The sequence below is a fragment of the Rissa tridactyla genome, chromosome Z (assembly GCF_028500815.1).
Source record: "Rissa tridactyla isolate bRisTri1 chromosome Z, bRisTri1.patW.cur.20221130, whole genome shotgun sequence".
Lineage (NCBI taxonomy): Eukaryota > Metazoa > Chordata > Aves > Charadriiformes > Laridae > Rissa > Rissa tridactyla.
In genome coordinates this window covers 80,478,822-80,505,302 of record NC_071497.1, presented here as the reverse complement: position 1 = coordinate 80,505,302, position 26,481 = coordinate 80,478,822, and positions in this window count along the sequence as shown.

The window sequence follows — 26,481 nt, the reverse complement described above, 5'->3', positions numbered from 1 at the left end:
AGAAATTTTCACATAGTTTTGTTTTTTTTTTTTATTCACGCTAGGATTAAATTAATATTTCTTACAAACATTTAGCTAACTAAATCAGAAAGGAGTGAGTCTTGCATGCAATATTCCTGTGTTTATTAACCTGATGTGCTTCATGAATGTGTGGAGTCCTTCAGTTGGTCATACAACCATTTGTAAGAATTTGGTCATACATCTATAAAGAACAAGATGATCATGAGGATAGGGAAATTCACTCTGTTGGTTTTCATCTGTGAATGTGTAGGCACATTACAGAGCTAGAATAAACTTGTGACTCTGAAAAAGTCAACAAAGCAATATAAGTGGTAGTTGAGGACACCCTTAGCTTCCAGATGTGTCCTCCTTAGGTCAAAATAACCCTCTGCTCTTCATAGTAGTTCAGATCACATCTTGCTTTCTTATGGATCACACTGGTAATCAGTAAAAGCTTAAGCAGGAAACTATAGTCAGGAATAAGTTATATATTTAACATACAAGAAATTATAAATGGACTTAAGAATATAAAAGAGATGTTATGATTGTATAGCTAGAGTAAATTGAAAAGTGCAACTGTATGGCTAAGAAATGTAATAGCAAAACTGTATCAGATTGGATATATTGTCATATCAGCAAGGAAGATGCTTTCTTGTCAAGAGTAAGGTAGAAAAAAAAGGGGGAATATTGGCAGAGCTATCTAAGGTCCAGTGCTTGATTATGAGAACTGTTTGAGAGACATTCAAAAAGCTGCACAGATTTTCTGCTGACACAGAAAGCAGAGATGGAATTACATTTGCCAAAAAGTGCAGAGATTTCTTTGTCTCCACTGAAATAGCAAAGTGGCTCTGAACCACCCTGTGGCTCAAGAGTGTGGTAAGTCTCATAATAAATGTGTAATACAGAAAAAGAGCTGGAATAAACTGTGTTATGTATTTGTCAAAATCATGTATGTACTTTAAAAATCTCTAGGTTGTCTTAAGAATAAAGATGAAGAAATGCTGTGCTACCCCAGGCTAACCTGCTTTGGTAAAACTGTGGGAAAGAAGCTGAAATAAAAGAACAGACTGAACAAAAGGCCACACACAGTCATTATCCATCAATGTGATTGTGAATTCTCAGTGTCTTCAAGAGCACTCAGAATACACAGAAGTCATTTGAAGAACTAGCAGCACTCCTCCCACCAGCTCTGTCCATCTTGACCTCGCTGCAGCTCAAAGACTGAAAAACAATCTGTAACTTTAGCCTAGTTTGCATGTTTAACTGTGAATACAGATGTGTGAAATATTACAGTTATATAAATAGGGCTTCTTGTGGCTATTATGCTGAAAGTAAACATTTATGTCATAACTGAAATGGTGCAATCTAATATGATACAACACACCAGTCAAGAAATCTCTCTGAGCTCATGAACTGTTCTATGGCAAAGTGCCAAGAAAAATCTGAATTCAGAAGGAGATTAACTTCTCACTTTCACCCCAGAAATGGTAAACAACTAATTATCTGCATTGCAGATTTGACCTGGATTTGATACTGGTTCTGACTAGATGAAGAAACCTACAGGCTGTTGTTATGTCCAAATCCATAAACATTTGGACCTCATTTTTGGATACTCTGAGACCACCACTACCAGTTATACTGTACTGTAGTACTGTAGGTCTAAACTGAAAGGACCTGCTATCTGGGGCTTGGCGCATCTCAGCTGAGGTGGAGATTTCCTCCATGTGCATTTTCACAGAACCATAGAATCATAGAATGGTTTGGGTTGGAAGGGACCTTAAATATCACCTAGTTCCAACCCCCCTGCCAAGGCCAGTGACACCACTCACTAGACCAGGTTGCTCAAAGCCCCGTCCAACCTGGCCTTGAACACCTCCAGGGATGGGGCATCCACAGCTTGTAAAGCAACCTGTTCCAGTGCCTCACCAACCTCACAGTAAAGGATTTCTTCCTAATATCCAATCTAAATCTCCTCTCTTTCATCTTAAAACCATCATCTCTTGTCCTATCGCTACACTCCCTGATAAGGAGTCCCTCCCCATCTTTCCTGTAGACCCCCTTTAAGTACTGGAAGGCTGCTATAAGGTTTCCCTGGAGCCTTCTGTTCACCAGGCTGAGAAACCCCAACTCTCTCAGCCTGTCTTCATAGGAGAGAGGCTCCAGCCCTCTGATCATCTTCGTGGCCCTATTCTGGACCCACTCCAACAGCCATGTCCTTCTTATGTTGGGGGCTCCAGAGCTGGACACAGTATTCCAGGTGGGGTCTCATGAGAGTGGAGTAGAGGGGCAGAATCACCTCCCTTGACCTGCTGACTTTTCACTCTCTGCTGACAATTTAGTATCTCTGAATGCTGTTACTGGCAGAATTCCCATTGCAGCAACTGGGGGTACCACACTCTACCTGGAACCACAGTTCAGGTACGCAAGTTTCCCTTCTTTCTTGGATCTGTGTGCAACAGTAGATGCTTGGAGGAGTGGAATAGGAGATCAGATCAGAGAAGGAGGTACACCACAGGTTCTTGCCTCATATAGGAGGAAGCCTCCTGTCTCTCACATGTCTGGGAGGGATAATGTTGCAGACAGGAAAAATATTGTTAGTTGCCTTCTTCCACATCAGACTGGAAGGAACTTTGTTAGCCACTTTGTCCTCAGAATAGAAAAGAGAAAACAAACACCGGTGAGATCAGCCTTTGTTTTCAAATCAGAAGACCAAATGTTCAGAAGTTTGAAGACCAACTTCTAAAACTTCCTCACAACTAAGGGAAGGCACGTTAGAGATTTCCAATACTTTGGCTACAGAGGAGATGTAACCTTTGTCTTGGCTGTCTTTAGGGAACAGTATAGACAGATCTGAGTCAAATATGCATTGTAGATATAACGTGATGTAGCTGGTATTTGATAAGATGAAATGTAAACCTTGTTTCATAAGATCTGCATAATCCGAGTTTCTTCATGAATTTTAGGGTACAGTTTCAATGATGAAAAACACTTCCTCCCTTAGGTACAAGTACCCATGTCGTGTTTAGTCTTAAATATAATATTTTGGTGCTTTTATAATAGGAAAGCCCTACCTGAAAGTTGAGAAAGGAGGCAAAGACAATGTGTGTTGTGTCTTTATAGAAGTATAAGCAAACCAGAAATGTATTTGGTACAGTTTTGATATTGCTTGAACTTTCTGTTTTGAAGGGAAGCAGAAAGTAATATTGTCATTGCTGTTTCTCTGCCACAATGTTCTTTATACATGATTAACGTGATAAACATGACGGAATCTGGTGCATTGTTTATAATTTGCATTTTATTTTCCACTCACTGCCTTTCATTCCAGAGGGCACTTGAAAGCTCAGAGATTTGTTCTTTATTTATTTAAGCTCCTGAAAATATATATGAAGCCCTCAAAAATTTCTGGGGGTAGCGTCACAAGTCATATACCACAGGCAGAAATGAAAGTTGCAGGGAATGGGCTTTGGTAAACAATCTGCTGAGGTCTATGGGCATAACTCCAATCACTCTAGTCCTGTTACATCAATATACACCAACGAGGAATATGATTCATACAAGTCAACTTTGCATGGCTGCTGGTTGTAAACCACGCCGCTGAAGTCAATGCAGTTTCTCTAGAATAAAGTCAATCTGCAATTAGTAATTTAAAATTGCATTAGAGTTTTTGCAGATGTCAAAATACTGCGCTCTGACCCTAGCTCTGATACATTTGCTATAAAGACTCCTATCCTCTTCCTATCACCAGTTACTGCCTAGAGATTTTTGGAAATCTTTGTAGTTCTCCGGCTCAAATTATGTCGTGAATATCCCACTGTGGATTTCTTTCTTTTGTTGTCTGTGCAAGTATTTTGGTACAAGTTTGAGTTAGTGACAAACAGAACCATCCACTTAGCTCTCCCCTTCTTCTAGTCAACTGCAAAAGCATTCGGCTTCCCTTATATTGACTTTCCTGCCAACAGTTTCCACTAACTTCTCATTCCCCCCCCACTCAACATGACAAAACCTGGAGTATTTCCCCTTAACCATGTTTTTTCAGGCAACAAACTGAAAATACTCTCCAGATTCTATTGGACAAAGAGTCCAGTCATGAAGAGTTGTGAACAAACTCCAAAGGGCTGGAGTGCTACCTATAGAGGCATCTGAGTATTCATTCATAAGCACAATTACTCAGTAATGGGACTCACTGCTTGTTCAAAATTTGGAGAGTGGAGGACAAATGGAGAAATGAGAAAAAACTAAATCAAAAGAGTGGCATGGGGGAAAGAGGAAGGGGGGGCGGAGATATACTGCCATTTAAAAACCAAAATATACACCCTCCCCACTGAACAATTTAAATCCCAATCCTGATGTACAGATAGGGGGAAAAAAGAATAAAGAAAAAAAAAAAAGAAGAAGAAAAAAGGATTTATTTTATTCTCTTCAGAATACTTCAGTACCAAAAACATTTCCAGAGACTGCTACCATGCCTCAAGGGATTGCAAATGCCCTCTGTCATCATTCCCACCCATTGAAATGTACATTAGACACTACAGACAGAAAACTGGGGCAAGGCAAAAATGAAACAAAACAAAACCAAAGCACAGCCCATCAAAGAAAAGACGCTTTTTCCTTTTTTCTTCTTTTTTCTTTCTGGAGTTCAAAGGAATGATGTGTCCCTAAAACAAACCAATTTTCTCTCCCTACATGCACTGCACACAGGCACACTTGCACACACACACTCACACAGGCTTCTGGTTTCGTTGTAGGCATCTACTTTCTGCATAACCATTTCTGTAAGTAAACAAGCTGCTCCGACTGCAGCATAAAATGAGCTTAATAACAACTGAGATCAAAATGAGCCAAGATGGTAGGGGAGAATAGTGGGGGATCATTCCTAAGACTGTTTGCCCCTGAAGGGAGAATTATTATTATGACCTTGTACCACCGAGTGGGCATGTGCTCCTAGCTGGATCAAATGTAGACCTTGGCAAAGTTCTCTGCCTGGGAATGTGGTTGCAGTATCTAGTTTTCAACGCTACTGGAAGTGTTGCTATGGGCACTGAGGCACAGGAGCCAAATACAGGGGAAGGGAAATAATGAAAAATGCTGATTAGGAGCTCAGAGAAAGGAATGGAACATTTGTGCTCAACAATAAAATGTAATGCTCTGTTAATCTGTTTTTTGGCTGTCTGTACTCCATAGGCTTTTTAATATACTTTTTGTATATTACTATATAGGTTATTTAATACACTTTTACTCTATGTGGTATTTAATATCCTCCTTTATTCCCTGTTTAGCTACCTAAACCCTTCTTAAAAAGCCCTAGTCTTTTCAAATGCATTTTGATTGAGTCTAGTGTGAACTCACACCCTAGGAAACCCCCATACTAACTGCTTGAGATAGCATATATTAATTAGCACTCTTAAATATGCTAGAGACAGAAGAAAATGTTTCTTCCTATGACAGTTTTCTTTTACGTCATCCACCCCAGTATCCTTCTCCCTTTTCCCACTGATCAATGACAGTTCATGCCTATGATATATTCTCAGTGATGCCCAGTACACTGTGACGTTAAAAAAAAAAAAAAAGCAACAACAAAAAAACCCAAACAAAAAGACAAAGCTTTCTGATTTCTACCACTTTCTATTTTTTACTTAGCCATTTGTGACATTGGGACATTATTTCTCACTCCCAGATTTTTGACACTGAAAAAAAAGGATATAGGAAATGGCCTCAAGTTGCATTAGGAGAGGTTTAGATTGGATATTGTGAACATTTCTTCACTAGAAAGGTTGTCAAGCATTGTAACAGGCTACCCAGGAAAGTGGTTGAGTCATCATCCCTGGAGGTATTTAAAAGATGTGTAGATGTGGTGCTTATGGACAGAGTTTAGTGGTGGTTAATAGCTGGACTCGATGATCTCAAAGGTCTTTTCCAACATAAACAATTCTATGGTTCTATGACATGAAAATGTTGCTGAATCTACAGCTGTTTAATTGTTCAAAGAACAGAGGAGTCTTTTGAAACTGAATATCATCTTTTTAATCAGAAGTAGTATGCACTTGCCATTACGTTTTTTGTTTTTCTTCCACCCTGTAAAACTTTAAGCTGTGACAGAATCAATTTTTTTTAATTTTTTTTTTCTCCCTGAACATATCCCAAGTGAAGTATAAGCACTGCTCTCAACAAAACAACAGATATTTACCCAATAATATCTGGCCAGTAATTTTAAATAACTTGAGTAATATTACTTATTTTATATAAATACACACCCACTATCATACATATGTACATATGTGTATAAGACACAAAGACAACACAACATGGTGTTAGGAAGCCTCATTTCTCATTAAGTGTTCTTCATCCAGCTCAAGCAAAATCCTCATTGCAGTATAAGTTTAGTTTTCAGTAAACAAAGAAAAACTAGTGAGAACAGCTGGATTCATGCCTATCTATATCACTAGGAATGGAAGGAATGTCACTTCTTGCTCAATGATATTTTATATTAAATGAGGCAATCTTGGAAAATGATGTTAGATGTATATTTTGTGAGAGTTTTAAGTTAAATTCTCCTAATGTTTTTTCCACTCTGACATATTTCAGTTATAACATGCTGACTAGAATGGGACCACAGATCCATTAACATGTGGATCTATGTGAATTTCTCCCACTTCTCCTGAGCTGCGGAACTGGTCCAGTGGTGTTTTGGGCTTGCGTACATTGTACTGGAAAATGATTCTCTTAAATTATACCAGAATCAGACCTTTATATATAAGGGAGGGCAGAACAGAAGCAGGTGAAGCAAGAAGAAGCTGGGAACGGGCAGAGGGATGGAAGTCTCTTTCATTCTTCTGAGCAGATGCATTTGTGTGGAAACTGAAATAATAACCTGTTTAGCTAATCTGGCCTTGGAAACATGCGGTGCTGTAGATTATGCGTGAAGACAGAGCCTGATACTTTTCCAAAGGACTGGGATTGTTTTAGCTATTCAGCATGCACAGGGCCATATTGAGAACACTTAAAACCCTATTCTTCTCAAATGTTGAACCAGCCTCCCTCCACACCCACCTTCACTGGCAAGGGGAGACAGGGGAAGGGACAGAGGGGAAGGCAAGACGCATAAATGCCCTGCGATGTCACTGTCGGGTGGTGCCGATTTAATGTCCCTACTCAAAGCTCTTGATATGATTTAGGATAGCAGTTGTTAAGAGCAGAAGGAGCTGCTGGCACGAATGGCAACCCTCTCAGCCAGCCGCGCTTTCCAACTGTCCTGAATATTAAAAAAAAAAAAAAAAATGAGGAGGGGGAAGAGGGACTGAAAGAGAGAGAAAGAGAGACTCAAAGAACAAGCTTACTGAAGAGCAGTGGCTGCAGCTCACTCGGAGGAATTCCATTAAATGAACTCATCCGTCATCTTGCCTTTTATTGATGAGTGGCATTGCTTGGCGGCAAGTGACATGGCAGAACAAATAGCATTGGAGCCCTGGCTTCCTCTTCCATTGCACACAGAGACACACAGGCCCCAAAACAATGAGTCATTACTTATTACATCCATTATTAACTCAGCTCAGGCTCATTAGGCATGGAAATTGAGGAGGGGAAAAAAAAAACCACAACCCAAACCAGGAGCTAAGTAACACCGAATACCCACACATTTAGGGGAAGGGTGTGGTAAAAGGGGGAGACAGAAGGGCAGTTAAAATCTGCTACTCAACATTTGTGACATTGTCAAATCCTAAGGGTCATGGGTAGTTGATCATATGTTTTCCTTTTTCTGACATGATTGCATTGAGGACTGTGCTTTAAAGCAGCAAGGCCAAAAGAACAAGAATGTAAGAACTACATCATTAACTACTGCAAGACCTTCAGAATAAAGTTTGTCAAGAGTGATAGGGTTTTATTAGAGGAATCTCAGGTGGACACAATAAAAAAGGAAATATGAAAAATGGAGCTACTAGAATAATAAACCAAGTCAAATGCAAGCATCTATTTGGTGAGGGGAGTGAACTGGAATTCCTGTGTGTCTCCCTGTCTGTGGCATTGGATTAATTTCATTTAATGCTGTCTAAGAGTTAGATACCTATCTAGCCTAAACTAGTGCCTTGTCCAAATTTCCTTTACAGTCAAGGGAGGACAATAAATATGCTGCTGGATGATTCATCCAATCATAAAATAAATATGTCTAAAACAGATTAAATTAACTGCTATATGGAGATGTTGATATCTCTCCTTTTACTTTTAAGGAATACTAGATGACTAGCTTTGATGGAGCATATAACTTGTAGATAGCTAAAGTTAAGTGAAGTGAGTCTGACTATAGGTGTCTTAAGTCATGTTTGACTATGATGGCAACTGCTTTCTGAATCTGTCTGAAAACAAGTTTGGGGTTTTTTTCTTTTCCTTAACTCCTCAGGTCTAGAAACGTTTCCTAAATGTGTCCATTCACTTTAAAAAGGAAAAAAACAAACAAACAAACAAAAACAAACAAACAAAAAACAACGAAGGTTTCCAGGAAAAAAGTAAGGCGGAACCACCACTGACCCAATGGAAGATGGATAAAATACAGATAGAACTAAGATGGTATTAAGTGCATCTGAAAAAACCCCAAGAGGTGTGTGGACCCACTCAAATGAAATGAGACAACAGCGCAGCAATTCCAGTAAAAGCAAGACTGTCTGAATCAGTTTAGTCACCAGCAGTTAAACCGAAAATTGTTCTGAATGTCTGCACCAGATTCGATCCGATTCAAGTTTAAATTTCTCTGAACTTCAGTTAATTCTGTTAACCCTTCTTGGCTAGATTTCACCTTTTCTTTTTCACTGCCCATTGGTTTAAGGATGAGATAAAAGAAAAGAGATTACTGAAGCACTGAGAAAGATTGTTGATATTCCAAGGGTTGGCCAAAGTTGGAGAGGAAGTCTTGAAAATTCTCAAGAGGGTCCCATCAGCCTGTGAAGAAAATGGAGACTGGTGGCAGTCCATGTGGTCCTCACCTCCAAGCGTAGAGTTATAGATTGATTTCCAAACCTCTGCAGTACTTTCTAAAACTATTGACCACAAGACAGAGATTAAGTTTCACATTGTGAATGCATTTAAAACAAATGAAATTAAAATTTAGAGGAAATAGCTATATTTTCAGTATAATCAACAGAAATAGCTAATATAGACAGGTATTTCCAAACTGGCCAACATCTTTTGTTGCACTCAAAGACTTGCTATATGTGTTACCTTGTGTAACTCCTGATTTACAGCCATTGATAACAGGAGGTGGATAGATTGAGAAGAACTTGCTCATTTATCTCCGCTAGAGTTTTGCTGGGAACCGGCAGTAGTAGGGAGTAGAGTAAGATTCCTTCCAAGTTCATCTTGGCAAGAAAATGTGTATTAAAGTCTCTTCCGCTAATTAATTATGAAAGGAAGCACAAAAGAAAGTTGTGTTGCTTGACAGCTGTCCTGAGTATCTTGGTGTCAGAGTTGGTTAGCACATGGCACTGATCATATTCTTTCAGCTCAGATGCGTAAGTTGCAGTTAACTTGTGCAAGAGTTAATGGAACTGGAAAACAGGAAAATGTGTCCTCCTTCATATGGGAATTCAGCTGATGTTTCCCTGTATTTTTTTCCATCACTCTAAAGACGCACTTTACGTGTTCACAGGGGTTTTTTTTTAAACTTTTTTTTTGTTAAACTGAATGGAAGGCATGTCACCCATTTTCTTCTCTTTTCTCTTTCTTCCCATTTTAATGTTTTCTGTTCTTTATGAAAAATAATCCCAATAATGGAAAGCATAAGAAATCGAAGTTTCACAGACAGGAGATAAATCTTTATTTGGTGTGCTGAATTGTGATGTGTTTCTTTCACACATACAACAAAGAAATGATTCTTATATCAAAAATATTTTAAATAAATATTTTTAATACATATATACATATGCACTAAGAATAAATTTTGCTTCTAATCTCCGAAAGAACAATTTCTTAGAGAAATTATTTCAGAGTAGAAATAACAAGAAAAGGAGACATAATTGCACCAGATGATAGACCCAGTCAAATGTCCACATTTATTCTACCCTTTGAGGTACAGAGAGGAAATATAAGATTCATACCCTGTATTTTTGCATCTGTGGCAACCATGAGAGTAGATGAAATCATCTATAATGTTTTGCCAATGATTCAGAATGTATTAAAAACAAGAAAAAAAAAATAGGTACGTTCATATGGTTTATTTTTCTCCAATTAATTCTAAAGCATCTGCTTTGAATGTTAAAAAGCGTTCTCTTTGTAAATATATAACTATTAAAAAGAAAAATCGTAGTTAGTCTTGGCAAGCTACTAACCTTCCCAAAATCTATGAGAAGTGCATGAGTTCATTTAGAAGTTCAAGAGCTTCAGATCTCTTCAAGTGAACAAGTTTCTCTGGAAGCTCAGGCGACATCTCTAACACTAATCTCATTTGCCACCTCTGGAACCTACTGTGGGAAATCATTGCTCATAACTTACAGCACCACAGCACAATCCACGGGAGCCTTATGTAGTTGCTCTGGATGATCATCCTCTCTCATTCAGAGTACTTTGTCTCTGAGGATCCAGTCTTGCAATAAGCTTTAATTATTCATCAGCTTTCACTTCAGCTGAGCCCATTCCAGGGCCAGGTCTAGGAGTGGGAATCATTTCACCTTGTGTTAAGTGTCTGTAGAGTAGAAATGGAAGGGAGTCCATATTTCAGTCTCTCTTTCCATTAATAAAGAGAAATAGGAACATTTAGGGCACAATTCAATGACCTATTTTTGACTTGCACCTTAGGATTAGATGAATTGTGCCTTAAACGTGCTTGATTCTCCATCGATTACAGAGCCTCAAGTGACTGGCTCAGATGTCAACAGCTACATTTGGGCAGATGAATCTCACCCAGGAGGTTTACATTTTATTTAATGATTTTGCATTAAGGCACCAGAGACAAGACTCACAGGAAAATGCAGTCAAAGAAAGATCATTTTCCCCTGCTTGTGGTACAGTGATATTTTGTGCTAATGTTGTGCAACTGTTGTTCAACGTTCGCTTCTTTGCAAGTGTTGCAGTAGCGAGGAGGCTGGAGGTGTAGTGTCAGCCTGTCTCAATTCCATCAGCAGCTGCCATAGCGGGAGAAATCCTAATTCGGAACAATATGCCAATAGATGAGGTTAGCTCAGCAGCAGCAGCTAAAAGACAGATGTAAAATCAGTAGCTGATGATTTTACATCAGAGGAGTGAATGTAAAATCAATGAGAAGTTTTAAAGTGGGGAATGGCCTAAATTTAACAAGGGAAATTAAGTCAACGTTTATTTTGGTAAATGGAAAGGTTTTCCCTCCCTCAGACTAAGACTATGATTAGCAGAGTGCTAGAAACTAAGAACAGAAGCTTGCTCTAAGCACAGTTTCCTTGTATCAAAAACGCAATCTGCATTTCACTGAATGTTCGCTGATTCAAACAGTCTCAAATAATATAGACAGAAGAAAATATGTAGTAGTAGTTGAAAATGATGTGGCGTTAGGTGAAGGAAATGGACAGAGATGGTGAAAATAAGATATAACATTTTCCAAAGAGAATGAAAATTTTTTCTGAATTTTTATTTTTCTTTATTTAAGTACATTATCAGGCTTCATTTGTAAAAATTGTCTTTTGTCCTTAAAATGTTTAAGCTCTTTCTTTCCCTGTCCCTTCTGTCTTTTTTTTCTTCCACATAGTCCTTCTTCCTGGGGTGGGGAAGGAGGGTGAAATAAGGAAGAAGAAAAAAAGGAGCAACAAAACAAAAATAAAAGAGAAAACCATTGTAATGGAGAAGAAACATTACAGCACAATTCTTTCCCTTTCTTCTTTTTCTTTTCCAACTTTGCTTGAGAAAAAAAAAGAGTGAAAAATTGAAATAAGCCACCTTCTAATAGAAAGGATTTTGAACTTGAACTTCTGTTAGGTCTATTGTTGCTCAGTAAAGGTTAAGCACATGCTAAACTTTAATCATATACTCCCAAGGAAGTCTCAATGAAACATTCATGTTCATACAGAAAGGACCTTGAAAGTTTTGGAATTAAAATGTTTGCACATATATTTCTGAGTAAGCCAGTACTTAAGTGTTTTGGTGCATGGGCTCCCCTTCATAACGTTTAAGATTCTGTGCTGAAACCTCTGTTATATAAAACACCCCGCTCTGAACCCTGTCCCAGAGATTTATGTATGCCTGCGTATCAGTCCCTTTCTAAGATGCGTGATCAGACGTGAGCTGGTAGATTACAGTTTAGGTGTTTGCAGTGCTGTGACTTTTCCACTGATCAGCTCATCTCTTTCCACAGTCTGAAAAAGTCTAATTTGTGAAAATGTCTTAACCCCTCATGTGTTTTAATATTGCCCTTTAACTCAGAAAATATTGAATGCATATGTTCACAAACATTCAAATATATATATGCACCTGTATAAATGTACATACATATGTGCATCTCAGTTGTCAATGTGGTACTTGCCTGCACTGTGGTTATTAGAAGCCAAAGAGGCTTCTCTTCTAAGAGTTATTTTTCATTTTGCCTATCCTTGTTTAATGTTTTTCAACACTTAATTCTAAGGGAAAATGCTTCCTACTGTTACTGCAGTTTTCTTGCAGTACCTGACAGAAAGTTTCAACTCACCCACATTGTTTTAAAACTAGAAGATTAAATTAAATTGACCATTTTCACTCAGTTCAGAGCCAGGCTAGAAAAATACACACTTTTCTAAAAGGCGGTTGGCTCTGGGTGAAATAAATAAACTTCTGGAAATATCGGCTTGAATATTTATCTCTTGCCTATCTGTTTCTGTGCCAACTTCTGTCTTCACTCTCCTATAACTACACAGATGCGTAGCTTGTAGATAGCAAAAGGAAAGATTAGTCCCTCCGTTTACACAGTTGCAATATTTTCTGACTCTTGGAACAGGGAAAGGTAGTGATTTCTTACCAGTGGCTTTCTAATAAAGATGGGACCCATATTAGTATCCATTTTAAAAGTAAAGCATATAAAGAAGTATTTTGAGATTCTTCTGGATAAAAATTACTAAGTTCCAAATCCTGGAGCTTTTTTAATTAATTCTATGTGGAATCTACAGCAGTGGATGAACTATACGCTGTAATATTGAGATTTTGCATGAGATACAATATTTTGAGCCACCAGGAATATTAAAAAAGTTTCTTAAGAAAATGTTTTTAACTAATTTCATATATTGAAAATATTAAAAGGAGAGTAAGGTGAGTTAAATGTATCATGTTATACAAAAGAGACAATAAAGAATACATGACAAATACAAGACTGTTTTCAAAACTTTATAATATAGCCATTCAAAACCTATAGTATGATGAAACGTCCATATGAACCTGCGTGACATAGTGTAATGTAATTATTCAAGGTCTCCCTTTTATTAAAACCTCCATATATAGTCATATAAAGCACATACGTTGTCTGGCAAGTGTTATCAATTAATTTGTTCCCTATCTAGACTTACGTTTCTTCCCCAGAATGAAAATAAGATGATCTCTCTAACTGACAATTTTAAGATTCAGATTTTGGATGCAAGCTTTTAATTGCTATGACAGCAACGCGTTTACTATGTCTAAAGATATGCAAACTGCTTTATGAGTAACTTGATAGTCTACTATGTGTTTGTTTGTGATCTTATTTTGTTAGGGGCTGATCCAGAGCTCTTTGAAGTCCGTGGAAATTTTTTCATTGACTTCAAAGGGTTTTTGGCTCAGACCCTTATCCTTAAATACTGAATAGATTAACAACTGATTTTTGAATAGTTTGCAATGCCAAAAGGAAAGGGAAAAAAGCCAGCATTTACAAAATTATATATCTGGCAAATACTATTTGTCCATCTTCTATTAATATGTGTATTAATACTAAAACAGTACCACAATGGCATATGTACACCATTGGGCTGCCAGAACAGTGTAGGAGAAAAACAGTGCTCTACATACGGAAATATTTAATGATATCCTTGTATTTTACACACAGCTTCACCTAAGCCTCTTCCAAGAGCGAGGCCACTGGAGTATTCAAGGATGCACAACCATTTCCTAGGCAGAAGTTCTTTCCCAGATGTTCAGTTTGACCTGGGGCAACTCAATCAAAATCTGTAAGGTTTCCAACATTTCTAGTGGGGATTTATTTTTAAAAATGTGGCATATGGATTTTTCTGGCAATAATGAAATATAGCTGTGCACACTCCATTAAATAAAATGAGACTGTAATCCTTAAAACTGTGTGAGTAACTGGAATTGGAAAGCTGGGAGCTGGGAAAAAGGAAAAAGGTTCAAGGTGAAGAAGGGGAATAGCTTCAGGAAGGACATTTGAAGAGGTGACCCAAGCAGAATATGGAATGAACAATATGGAAAACATGGACTCAAAAGACATGTAGTCATTCTGAAAGGATGGGTAGATCATTGTATAATTAGAAAAAAAAATCAGATAAAAAAATGGGGAGCGACTTAATAAAATTATTTCAATATGTAGATTTTTTTTAATGCTTTCTGTAGAATTCTCTCTGTATCTCAACCTCTTGCTGCTTAACAGCCTAAAAATGCTGCTTTTGGTAATTAACTGTCTTGCTTTGCACTACAGCAGTTTTGAGACTTTCAAAGCAGGAAGAGAGGCTTACGAAACTCTACCTCCATAAATTCAGTTGCAGTTTCAGAAATCTTGAAACATCAATGGACAAAGCGGAGAGAAAAATGACTCAGTAAAATATTCCTGGGCTTTCTTGTAGAGATAGGGCCTGGCCCTTTATTTTGTGAGGCCTTTCACCCCGACACAAACTGGGAATGTTAGGATTCACTAGAAGTCTTGCCCCAACTATGCTCCAGGATGCCTAATCACAAATTAAGCAACATCACGCAGAACCACGTTTTCTGTGTGAGCCCCCTGGAGCTCAGCAGAGCCATCCTTTCCAGGCACAGTCCTCTGCCTCACTTTGATCCCTTTGTTTTTCCAGAAAATGTCCCCAAGGACTCTTTTCCCCTCCCTACTTCTTTTAAGCTTCAAAACACTTTGTCTCTCTTTTTTATATATTAGGACAGTATTTCCTCTTTCAGTGTGTTCTATTTAAACTTACATTTAGGAGACATTTCTACAGTGATCTCTGCAAGAGCATCATGACCCTCTCCCTTATGAACAAATGACCAAGTACCTGTAATGGCTTCATGCACCTGCATTGCTGTCTGTGTACGTACTAAATAACTCCTTTCCCTCTACTTAATAGATGTAAGCATTACTGAGTGCAGTTGGCACTTAGTAATAATAAATAACAATAACAATAATATCAATTTAATTCCATATAATGGAATAATTTGCTGCCTAATCACGGTAATAAAGGGAGTCCATTATGCCACCAAAATGGTTTGCTAAACATGAGCCTTTCTACCGAGTAACTCGAGCAGCTGCTGCCGAGGTCTTGTCATATTGCAGAAGCACTTGGCTGGCCAAAACTTCCTGGTGCAGAGACATCAGTCTCACTCCCCGTTGGCTGCTGAGCTTGCTCTACAGACAGCCAGCATTGCTGTCAGCTTCGCGTCTCAGATGGACAATGGAATTCAGTAACGATGCACTTGAGCAACGTATTGCTTTTTGCATGAGCACTGGGTTGCGCTGTCAGCGGAGGTTGTGGGAGCTGGTAGTTTTGGTAGGAAACTAACAAATCTGAAGCCGTTAGGAATATGAAAGGAAATTAATGTTGCCTTCTTCATTGCCTGTAAAATTCAAATGCAGAGAACTAGCGCTGTACTTTCCTCTGTTCTTTCCCTTGCCTAAAGAGATACTGTGTAAATGGTAAGAGATGTATAAGAGAATATCAAAAAGGCATAAGTATTTGAGAATCTTGTTCAGTGCAAAAGAGCAGAGACAGTAAGACTCATTCTTGTAATGACCTAGACTGAAAAATTTAACTTTAGGCACATTTTAAGCACCTAACTCTATCATAATGACTCACAAACCCCTATCCTAACTGCTGAGGCATCACAGTATTCACAGGCACCTCCATTTTTTGCTGCAAGACTTACTGAGCACCTAAAAACTCCATTACTGCACGTACCCAAAGCCACCGCCTTGACAGAGGCAAGCAGCCCAGCAGCTGTTTTCACATAAGTCTGCGTAGAATTGCATTTCTGGGTGTCCTTTTACCTGCCTCTCCCAGGGACCCGAACGCACGGGGACGGTGCTGGATTTTGTGCAAAGGGCAGCAGCTCCTGTTCAGAAACATGGTGGGAGGGTGTGTAACACTGATGACAGCAGCTGGTTTTCACCTTGTGTTTTACACAGATGTCCTCCTTCATGTCAGGCATCTCCAACTTACACTTGCCACAAGTCATGAGAATGCCTTAACTGTTAGCCTTAATATAATTCTGCTTTACTGTCTTTATGGTCACTGAATTACCTATTTTTTTTATTCCCTTTTTTTATGTTTAAGGAAAAAAAAAATAGTACAAGGTAAAGTACAGTGTAGATGGGCATCGATCCAAGTATATATTATTCTGTTACAGTGATATAACTTCTATGCCTCTCCCAAGTGTGAGAGTGTTTCTAGAAGATCACACACGAGCACTTATCATCAGGTATACTGTAAATTCAAACCCCATCTTATTTAATGATAGTTTGCTTATATTATCAAGTCTTACATATACATAAAAGATACAAGACTGAATATCTCAGTATAAAAAGAGAGTTAATAAGACCCAGGTTGGCATAGTTAAGGTGTGGAGAGAAAAGCTAGGAACACAAGCGTGGGACCTGTTGCACAGTATTTTCTAGGCTCAGTGGTAAAGTCGGTTAGAAGGAATACTCAGGAGACAGCTTTACTCATCCTTGGCCTTGAAACGGGGTGACATATAGCTAAATGTGAGGTCAACCACCTCGCATCGTTCGGTTGGTGGCTGTGCAAGGCGGCATGCCTTAAGGACTGCAGCCCAAGGGTTCACCTTGGCTGGGGTGGTCTTCGGGCTTGGGTGTCTTACCCAGTTGTGGAGGCTGCTGCTCCCTTTCTTTCACAGTAAACCAGCACGTTTCTTAATGTTAGTTTTACAATTCCGGCTTCTAAAACATGTTCTCAATATTAATTTCCCGAAGAATAATTTTTCATCAAGTGATTTACAGAGTGAAAATGATTCTCGAAGAAAGTGGCTGGAAAGCATGAACAGAAAGACAAGTAGCATCGGGTGTTCCCAAAGGGGTTTGTAGGGAAAGTGGAAATGCGAAAGTTAACTTGCTGTGATAAATTGGACTCACAACTAGGAAGCTGTGGAGAGCTCTGCAGCTGAGTCTAAGCCACAACTTGCCCACATGCATAATTTTTTATTTTTTTTTTTATTTTGCCAGTTTATCTTTAAGCTTAGAGAAAGTCAGAACCCAATGTTTACAGTGCCCAGTAACCTGATGGACTGGTTGATGGATCCAACATGGCTGATGGACAGACTTACACATAACAGCAGTAACAGGTTGAAGTAAGTAACTGTCGTCCTTAACCATACACATCTGCAAATCCTAAGAGTGCTTTGCCTTTACAAGTATAGTTGAACCTTACGGTAAAAGCTATATTGTCTGTTTAATGGACTTCACTGTTCCCAGTAATTCACGCTTTGGGTTTAAATGTATTTGATCATGGTTGAGCTGAATGCTTTTTTTTTCTCCAATTTTTTTTTTCTGTATAATTCAAAGGTCTTTGGGAAGCTGGGATCTTTTCTTGATTTAATTAAGAGGGATCATATATTTTCTTTCTATGGTATTTCCCTTTCAGCTCAGTTTTGCTAAATCATAAACTTAACTCCATTAGATCTAGTGATATGCAAATGAGTCCTTTAAAAATCCACCCCCTAAGCTCCAGAGACATGTGGGGTGTATTACACGTAGAAATCAGAGCCTCTGGGGTTCATCTGTTGTTAGTCCTGTCACAAGTGACATCCTTGAATGCACACTGGTGTCTTCTTCCCCCTCCCCTCCCTTAAAGTACTTACTTGCAGATTGTAGCATTTTGAGGCTTTGAAGTGTCACCTACAACTAAACTGCCACCCACACTTTCCTCTATTTAGGTCAGAGTCACTTCAAACTAGAAAGAAAAAAAGCCACACATGCACAGACACACACACAAACAAAACTGATGCAGAGAAAATCAAATAATGAGGTGCAGCCACCCAAGGCTGGTGTGAAAATCAACATATGGGGAATTATTGCGAGCATCGGGCTCTGCTTCAAATGGGCTTGTTTTGCCTGGAACCCTGAGATGAGCTGAAAAAGGCAGAGTCGGTTGCTTTGCTAATCGCTGAGCTACCTGCAGAGAAACAGGCAACCATAAAAAGAAACAAAACAATAGAGAAACAGATACAGAAAGAGCCTCTGCTGAATGGTGTAGGATGGGCTAGCTGGCACCTTCAAGAGCTTTTCTAAAACTGCAGGTTAAAAATACCTTCTGTAGCAGTCATTACAAAAGCTAGACCTTGGGTTTTGGACGCTCCTCTGTTGCTCAGGCACCTGCATGGAGACCTTTCCAACACCATCACAGAGAGGGGCAGATGTGACTCCAAAGCACTGGGTTGCCCACTGCCAAGACTGAAGGTTTTGGTGGACCTCTGCTTTAAGTGTTGAAGTAGCAGCTAAAGCTAACAGGAGGACTGTTCTTGTGGATTGGTAGTCCAGAGAACTCAAAGGATGTCGCTTGAGGGGATGTAGGTTTTAGCCAGAAGTGCTTGGGGGAAAAAAGAAAAAAAAATAGGGGGGTGGGGTGGGGTGTAAAAATTAAAGAAATTTTAAAATTCTTAAATCACTCAACAAATAAATTACAGAATTGTACCTACTTTCTCAGCAGTGTACAGCAATGTGACAGCAAAAAAAGACACTGTCCAAAACATGTGGGTGGGTTCAGTTCGTAGAGCTCTAATCTTTGGTTGGTGTCTAAGACTGGTAAGATGAGACACTCTTGGAAGATGCCCATCTCTCTCCTTACACTTAGACAATCTCATTTACTTTCAATAAATTAAATCAAATCCTCTTGAAAAGGAAAGAAAATACTCATTTAGTGTTATTGGTTTGATTCATATTTTTGTGGGTTTTTGGGCTACATTATAATATGTAGTATCCGTAGATTCGTTATATTGTAATGGTTAACATTGGACATCTTCTGTTAGAAAGCTTTGCCTTTAACAAAATTAAGAAATGTGACAATGTAAAGAGGCGTTGGGGATTCAGATTTCATTTTTTTCCCCCAGAAAAGATGAGTAACATATTTCTCTGTATGTCTGTATGTGAACAAAGTACGTGTCAAAGCTCGGCAGAAAACTGAATTTCAAAAATGTCAGAATTTCCAGGAGGAGGGACATTCTTTATTCTTGTGGAGAAAACAGAGGATTTGAACTTAAACCCGACAAGAAGGACAAGAAAATAAGACAAAGTGAAATAATGGCCTTTATCTTAGAGACACTAAAACCCTCTTTTAACTCCCATGGAAATTGATGTGTCTTTGGCATCCAAATAGAAGTAAAACGTTAAAATACCATTGCAAATCCAGACTACTTACCTAAAAGCAAACAGATAAATTCCAAGATGAACTGAGGGCTTGTCCACATTAGCATTTCAGTTCTGTTTGTGAGTGTACCTTTTCAGTGAAACTTCTGATGTTCCCATTCCAAATATACATAAACAAGATGGAGCACTCCCAAAGACCACCAATGCACTCCTGCCATGGTTTAACCCCAGCTGGCAACCAGAACCATGCAGCCATTTTCCCACCTCTCCCTTTTACCCCCAAGAAGAAGGGGGAAGAAAGGGAAAAAAGAGGGGAAAGAGAGGAAAAAAAAACCTCCTTCACATAAGTACCGTTTAATAGAAACAATAACAAAAAAGGAAAAATAACAATAATAATAACAATAATAATAATGACAATAATAATAATGTGTCTCTCTCACCTCCTGGTGAATTGGCACCATTCCAGGCCGTGATCATGGATTCCCGCCCCCCAGCTAACCCCCCATTTACATACGGAGCGTGACCTCTATGGTATGGAATGTTCCATGGGCCATTCCATCATTCTGTCTCTACTTCTATGGGAAGCTGAAAAAAGTCCTTTAATAGTGTAAATATCACTTAGCAACAACTAAAACCAATAGGTATTATTGACATTCCTTTCACAGCAAACAGTCGAGAGAAAAATTAACTCTTTCCCAGCTGAAACCAGGACAACTCCAGGTGCCCATAGGTATATGGTCTGCAGAACCACACTAAGGTGCTCCCCTGAAATGTACATGATATGGACATGTTTGTCCAGCCATTGGTTGAAAAAGCCTTCCCTCCAGTGATGAAGGTAAATACCTAAAGATTGGTGGGATCATATTCCTGAGAAACACGAGGTGGTAAAATGTGACTGCGTTTGTGTGTGTGTGTATGTAATACAGTTATAACCATGCCAGCATAGAAAATATTGCCAGTACTAAGATACTACAGAGACCTTAGCACCACATCGTACTGTGGTGAATATTTCTTTTTTTTGTTCCGCTCTAGTTTTATACCCTTCTTAAACCACATTATTGAGACTGGTTCCCATATCCCATAGTAGTGATTAGTCAGTCATGAGTGAGAAAGTTTCAAAAGAAATTGTGTATATATACAATAAAATAATTTTTCATTTTTACAGCTGTAATAAAAGCAGGAAACAAAGAGAAAGGAAAACAAAAACCAGTCAAACAAAGAAATTAAATAAAAACAATGAATGCTACTAAAAGGAGAAATAAAAGACAAACGTAGCAATGTCAGGTCAGGATTCAGATAGAGCCTTCAAATCATACAGGAAATGTGAAAAGCATTCAGCACCAGTATTCAACCCACAATATGCATAAAACAAAAAGATATTAATCCCTGGGTGATGTACATCTCTCACCCAAGGCAGACTCAAGCTAACTAGAGAAGTCAAGCACTTATCATGAAAATTACATAAAGGATTATAAGACCAACATCCCAATCATTCTTAGAGAGGAAACACAAACTATAAAATCCTTAATGCCAGTTATTTAGTGAGGTGTAGGCTTCATTTTCTCTCTTATCTTCTTCTTTTCTTTCAGCTTGATAAAGATAACTCGTCTAAACAATAGAAATACCTTCTGTGCTGCACCAGTTCCATCCAAAATCTATCCGCGTAATAATGTGGTTTGAAAAACCATCATAGAAGTTCACTGAAAATATTACTGAACATACACCCCAGAGAGACAATATGGCTTATGGTTCACATAAGGGAGATGAAAATCAAGCTAAAATACAGGCTAAGTGACATGCCCGGGGCCTCACCGGTATTTTGTGGCAGACCACAGCTGTGAACCAAGGCTAACGTTCTGATCAGTACTTGACTACACAGACTTTGATTTAAATAGTGTTAGTTACAGCAGAGGTAGCTGTAAATCCTCAACTTGCAGCCAGGAAAGTGGAGCAGAGAGGGAGGAAGTGATTTGCATATAAGTAAATTTGTGGAAGATCTGGCAATTAAACGTATAATTTCTAAGACTGAAAGCAGTGTCTTAATCACAAGATCAAGCTTTCTAAGCAGCAGGGAACTTTTTTTTTTTTTTTTGCTTATGTTCTACTCCCAGATAAGTGCTATTCAGCAAGAAGTTGTGTGACATTATCAATCTGGAATGTGCAGAAGCTAAAGTTTGCCACACACTTAGCAGGAATTTACACAATGGTAGATTATTGCTAGAATCAGTTAAAAAATTCAATTTGGATGACACCTATGGCAACATCCAAGTTCACTGGTATTAAAAAAGGTTTGAATTCAGAATTAGTAAACCAAGAGCAAATAAGGGCTTGCAAGAGAAAATATTTATCAACTCATTCCCTGGAAAGTCTTTGAAGACTTTTATTTTTTGTCTTTGCTTTTTTCTTTGTTGTTTTTGTTGATTTTTTTTTTCCTGTTACATCTTTAAGTACTCCTGAAAGCTTGCCTCTGGCGCAGCTTCTACACAGGGGAGAACATCCCTTATTCCTTCAGCTTTGAAGCTGTAAAGTCACAGCACCCTTCTTCAACTATGTGTTTTCCTTAAATGGGCTTGAAACATACTCTGTTCTGAAAACTTAGTCCAGGTAAGAAACAGCCAGCAACTCTAAAACAAACAAGCATTTTTGTGTCAGAAGAATATAAAAACGTTAAATCTTTTCATACAGAAAAAAGAGAATGCATAAGTCCTTTAACCCAGTAACCTAAACCTCACTAAACCTCATAGAAGAAGTAGTCTTTGTTGACTTTCCTTGATGTGTTTTCATAACTTGTTTTAACATTTTCTGTTCACCAATGTTCCTAAAAATTGGTTTTCAAACTGTCTTACACCGTAGTTTTTCCTCACATCATTCTTTCATTCAGTTTTTGATAGGCCATTCAGGCAGCTGTTTATATCATCTCATTTATTCTCTGGGGAAAAGGCTTTCAACCATTCTTCCGGATATAAATAGTGCACAGAGAGATGGTGAAACTGATTTAGACACAATGAATGTAAAATATTACAGAACACTCTCACTTCCACTACAGTGCCAGATATACAAAAATATTAGTACTCCACTCAAGTTGCTGCCTAACTCTTGGCTTCCTCCAGTCACACACATGATTCCCAAACTTGTTTCAGGCCCATTTGAAGTCTTTGCCTTCTCTATTGCTTATAAACTCTTCTGGGATTTACAGAGTAGACATTCCTCATTCTAGGTCATTACAGGACTTGGTCTGATGGATACATTCAGAGTACGCCTAACAGATCAGGCATTTCAGAAGACATAACTAAAGGGAAGTACGCTGACAAGAATCCTTTTGAAATCCATAGTTTGCCTACTGGTTCAGGAAACAGGAGATTTGCGATTGATTTCTGCCTTTTTCAAGGAGGAACTTAAAGGCTGCTTCTTACAGGTTTTTTGATGCTGGAGGTGGGTATGGGTGTAGTCTAAATTAGGTACATTAAAACTGTCCATTTTGCATGCCATTGCTAAGAAAATATGTGTTAACATTATTCTTCAGTTTACTACTTCAGCATTTAAGTGGATGTGCAGAGCTTTAAATTGCAATGCTTTTACCTCTGGTTTAAACTTATAATTCTAAAAGCAGACAGGCCTAGAATGAAAATCATCTTTGTGTCATATGAATGCCTCATCATTAGGATACAGGTCTTTTTCTCTTTTTTGTTGCTCCTTGCCTGAAGCCCACTCTCCTCCCCAGATTTCATGAGAGTGGTGCCCCAGCACAAAGAAAATAGCTGTCATGGCTGTGATGGCCCAGGGCTTGAATGATAGGTGCTACAATAATGAGCACTATGGTGCCTGAGATCCTTTGTGTCTCACTTACTAAAAAGGGATATTACTTATCTCTGACAAAGTGTGTTCGTTAGGAGATCTCAGAACTTTTCCATGGAAGTCAATAACATTGTTTTACAGGTAAGACAGTAAGTGAATTATTCAACTATAAAGTGGCTAAACTGAGAATAAAACCAAGTGCTAAGCTATACTTTTAACAGACAGATGGACAATCTACCCAGCTCAGCCTCATGTATATTTGGAAAACAACTAGTGTCTGTTCTGAACATTTTTTCATCAAGTGAAGTTTTGTTATTGAGATATGAGCCTTACCGTTTCAAAGCTTAAGACCTCCTCTCTGCTTCTTTGCTTCTTACTTTGTTCCTTTCATGGATGTGGTGGGCTGACCTTGGCTAGACGCCAGGTGCCCATCAGGCCACTCTATCACCCTCCTCAGTAGGACAGTGAGGCAAGAAAAGATGGAGGAAAAAACCTTATGAGTCAAGATAAAGGCTGTTTAACAAAGCAAAAGCAAAGGCCACACATTGAATCAAAGGAAAACAGAAGATTTATTCTCTAAATCAGCAGGCAATGTCCAGTCACTTCCAGGGAAGTAGGGCTTCAGTACGCATAGTGGTTGCTCTGGAAGGCAAATGTCATAAGAACAAATGTCCCCCTCCTCCTCCTTTCTCTTAATTTTTCTTGCTGAGTAGACATCATGTGGTATGGAATATCCCTTTGGTCAGTTTGGGTCAGCTGTCCTCTCCCAAGATCTTTCCCCAACCCACCTACTAGCGAGGGGGAAATGTTGTAGAGACAGCCTTGATTCTGTGTGACAATTGCTTAGCAGTAGCCAAAACACTTGTGTGTTATCAACACCTTTCTAGCTACCCATACAAAGCACACCACTATGAGTGCTGCTATGGGTAAAATTAACTCCATCTCAGCCAGACCACATACAGTGGAATACATGAAGAAGGTACTCAGATGATAGATGGCATTACTAATGTATTGTCCAAGTGGATATGATACACCAAAATATACTTTCAGAGTGATGAACATGAGCCACTTGGGTAGGCTTTTAAATAAAATTAATAATTAACCTTTCTATGAAAACTCCATAGGTTTCATACAAAAACCCAAAAACATTCTTTAAGCCCAATTTTTTGGACCTACCATAGCAGGAAAGAAAAGGCTTGTGTGGTGAAGTACAAAGTATATTTGAAACCAGTACATCATTAGGTCAAAATGCAGAGCTACCTTGAAAAAAATCCATAGTTAAGTATTGTCTGCTCCTCTCCATTTCTTTTATGCTGCCTGCCTCCTTTTCTTCCCCCCAGCTGCTCCACAAACTCAGTCTTTTTTGCGGGGTATATTGGAAAATAAATTAGTTGGATTTGTGCTATCAGGGAATCTGTCATTAGGGTGATATTTGTCTTTTTCTTCTTCCCTTGTGGTTTCTATCAAAGGTTCAAGCATGTGGGTTATATCTCTCTTTATCTCTATTGTGTCTTAACTTAGAAGGGAAAGAAAACAGGAAAGATATTTTATCTCCTTATGTACCATGTAAGGATCAGTTGCATTGAGGTAGCACCCATATCTCTCTGCTGTTTCACTTGTCCACAAATTGTTTGAGCCAACTGGCCAAACTGAAACAAAAAGCGAGAATGTGATTTAGATAAGATTTCTTCTGTGTTACTAAATTATTGAAAGTCTGGGTAACAGTGCTGGTTTGTGCTGTCTCTGTTCTGCTTTGAGTTTATTTTAGGTATGATTTTCTATAATATTTAGAAAAGTAAAAAAAAAAAAAGCAGGAAAGAGTCACTTTAGCAGTGAGCAATGAACTATTTGATGTAATTTTTTCTTCAATTTAAAGTATAAATGTGTTTCTTTATTACTAATATGAACATAGGATTACCTTGAAATCTCAGATTAGTTCAGAAAAACTTGAATGGTCAACAAAACATATATGCTTCTTACCACGCATATATCTTCATCTTGTAAAATGCAGTGAAAAATTTCGCAATATAAAGTTTTACCTAGAATTTCAAAGACCTTCTTGGGCCCGTCAGTCTTTGACTTCTCTGAATGGAGTAAGTTAGGATTTCTTATTATCCTTGCCAAATCCAGAGGCTATGGAAAGAACAAAACCAACAACAAATCATCCAGAAACGAATACACCAGTTCACATGGCTCAAGTCTTGTAAATTTGATCAGAGCACAAACCAGCTTTTAGGGAGCAAGTCTAGTGTGGTGTGAGGGCCTTTTTCTTTATCTCCCCTCCCCCCCCCCCCAAAAAAAAAAAAAAGGCTCTGTATTTTGCATTAAATCTATGTTGTACTGAAGCACTTCCTTTGCTATGTGCCCATGGAGAGCTTTGTGTGCTCTGATTTGACCAAATACTTAAGCACTTTTTGAAATAAATGTTATGATTATTGAGCATTAAATGTGATATGGGTGAAGCCAGTTGCATTTAGTAGTGCTTTTCACGTTGCCAAATGTGAAATGTGTCTGACCCCTTTAGATACGCAACATACTTCCCATAAACTTGCATTTTGCATGCTGTAACGTCCAAATTTTCTGCTTCATCTTCCTCCCACCCCCAATTTTGCATTTAAATGGACAAAGAAGCAATTACTTGCTTGGGCAAAGAAAGAAAAGTAAAAGAACACAGCCTACATTCGAATGTTTAACACTGGTGCTAATTCTGAGTACTCTATTCTTGGATGATTTGCTTTCTGGCTATAGAAAGCAACCAGTAAGAAAGGGCAAGATTGTGAACGAGACAGAGGCGAAAACATAGCCAAAGATGACTTAAGTGGTGATAAAAATACAGTGGCTGGGACAGATGTCTGAATTATTCATTTCTTTTGATACCATAAACACAGCACGGGGCAAGCTGTAATATACGTCTTGGAGGTCACATAGATAACGAAATCAGTTGTTTATTTCAATAAAAATCATAGGAAGGGGTTTTGATTAAATAATAAGGATGTGTTAACCATGATTTCTTTGAATACTTTTAAAGTCATTGTAGGGGAGCACGGAGGAAATCTCTTTTTCACTGGGAAACGTGGCATTTTCTCTGTAAAGGGGTTTTGCATTGTGATACAGTTATTTAATTACCTATTTTGATATAAAAACACTACCACTTTCAAAACCTGAGGTATGTCAAAATGTGAGGCAGCTCCTGTGATTCTATG